Source organism: Tachyglossus aculeatus, chromosome 7 (genome assembly GCF_015852505.1).
Source record: "Tachyglossus aculeatus isolate mTacAcu1 chromosome 7, mTacAcu1.pri, whole genome shotgun sequence".
Lineage (NCBI taxonomy): Eukaryota > Metazoa > Chordata > Mammalia > Monotremata > Tachyglossidae > Tachyglossus > Tachyglossus aculeatus.
Window position 1 is genome coordinate 55212382 of NC_052072.1, and position 2454 is coordinate 55214835.

The 2454-nt window shown below is 42.5% G+C and overlaps 1 non-coding gene across 1 annotated transcript; it reads left to right on the plus strand.

The window, feature by feature from the left end:
• The first annotated feature begins 1622 nt into the window (after window positions 1-1622).
• Window positions 1623-1760, plus strand: LOC119931080. Its single transcript, XR_005451944.1, has one exon. It is a non-coding gene; the product is annotated as a small nucleolar RNA SNORA7 (small nucleolar RNA).
• Window positions 1761-2454: the final 694 nt, after the last annotated feature.

A 2454-nucleotide genomic window follows, 5' to 3' on the forward strand; every position in this document is an offset into this window, starting at 1 on the left:
TCCCCATTTTACAGATGAGGGAACTGAGGCATAGAGAAGTTAAGTGTCTTGCCAAAGTCACACAGCTGACAAGTGGCACAGCAGGATTTGAACCCATGACCTCTGACTCCCAAGCCCATGCTCTTTCCACTGAGCCACACTGTATGATAATGGTGGTATTTGTTAAGTGCTTACTATGCACAAAGCATTGTTCTAAGCACTGGGATTGATAGAAGGTAATCAGGTTGCCCCACGTGGGAAATACAGTCTTAATCCCCATTTTACAGATGAGGTAACTGAGGTGCAGAGAAGTTAAGTGACTTGAAGTGAAGTCACACAGATGATAAGTGGTACAGTCAGGATTAGAACCCACGACCTCTGACTCCCAAGCCCATGCTCTTTCCACTAGGGGCCATGTCTGAAACATGCATTTCTCCCAAGCACTTAGAATGATGTTTCACACATTTTAGTCACTAATAAATGCCATTGATTACTGACCCTGGAGCTATTTATGGATGAGTAGTCTTATCAGGAATATTTCTAGACCAGTTTTATTCACCACTGTCTAAGCCCCACAGAACTTATGTACATATCCCTAATGTATTTATTTATTTATTTATATTTATTTTTCATATGGTACCTGTTAAGCACTTAGTAACAATAATTATGGTATTTGTTAAGTACTTACTATATGCTAAGCACTGTTCTAAGCACTGATAATGATGGTATTTGTTAAGCACTTACTATGTGCCAAGTACTGTTCTAAGCACTGAAGTTGATACAAGGTAATCAAGTTGTCCCACGTGGGGCTCACAGTCTTAATCCCCATTTTACAGATGAGGGAATGGAGGCCCAGAGAATCAATCAATCAATCAATCGTATTTATTGAGCGCTTACTGTGTGCAGAGCACTGTACTAAGAGCTTGGGAAGTACAAGCTGGCAACATATAGAGACAGTCCCTACCCAACAGTGGGCTCACAGTCTAGAAGGGGGAGACAGAGAACAAAACCAAACATCCTAACAAAATAAAATAAATAGAATAAAGAGAAGTTAAGTGACTTGCTCAAGACCACACAGTGGACAAATGGTGGAGCCAGGATTAAAACCCATGACCTCTGACTCCCAAGCCCACACTCTTTCCACTAAGCCAGGCACTGTACTAAGCACTGGAGTAGATACAAGTTAATCGGGTTGGACACCATCTCTACCCCACATTGGGCTCACAGTTCAAATCCCCATTTTACAGAAGAGGTAACTGAAGCCCAGAGAAATTAAATGATTTGCCCAAACTCATACAGCAGATAAGTGGAGGAGGTGGGATTAGAACCCAGGTCTTCTGACTACCAAGCCTGTGCTCTTTCCACTAGAACACACAGCTTCTCCATTTATATATTTATTTATATTAATGTCTGTCTCCCCTTCTATACTGGGGGCTTGCTGTGGGTAGGGAATGTGTATACTAACTGTCATATTTACTCTCCCAAGCACTTAGTATAGTGCTCTGCACACTGTAAGTGCTCAATAAATATGATTGAATGAATGAATGAACAAATATGGTTGGTTGATTGATGGATTGATAGATAAGGGTAGGCCTTCGGAGCTTTTAAGGATCTTACAATTCCACACATCTATAGAAAGTGATACCCTCTCAGGATCACACCTGGATAGTTTCCAGTACTCTACCAGTCTTGGCTATGGGAGGGAGAGTCAAGCAGAGGCCTACCCACTCCATTCCTAGCTTGGCCAGTGGCTAGCAAGTGAAAGGCAATCTGCTACAAGTCAAAATTCACCTGTGCTGGGCAGCAGTGACACGGGAGAGAGTTGAGGGAGAAGACTCAAGTTTACTGGGTGGAAGAAGGCAATGGTAAACCACTTCTGTGAGAAGCAGCGTAGCTCAGTGGAAAGAGCCCGGGCTTTGGAGTCAGAGGTCATGGGTTTAAATCTCGGCTCCGCCAACTGTCAGCTGTGTGACTTTGGGCAAGTCACTTCACTTCTCTGGGCCTCAGTTACCTCATCTGTAAAATGGGGATTAAGACTGTGAGCCCCCCATGGGACAGCCTGATCACCTTGTAACCTCCTCAGCGCTTAGAACAGTGCTTTGCACATAGTAAGCACTTAATAAATGCCATCATTATTATCATTATTATTATGTATTTTTACCAAGAAAACTCTATGGATACACTAACAGAATGATTGCCAATGGAGGTGGAGTGTTCTGGGAGAGATAGGCCCATGGAGTCAATATGAATCAGAGATGACTCGACAGCATAAGACAAAACAAGACAGAAAGGGAACCACAAAGGTACTGCAAAAGTTTGATCCTCCTATTCTTCAATAGGTTCTTTTTCTCCAAATAATGACAACAACCACCTGTTCGCCAAACTGAATGATACTATAAAATCCCTCTATTCTCTCCAATCCATAATCCTAGGATTAACCATGATGCCTTCTCTTTTTCATGCAACTGCTAGCGA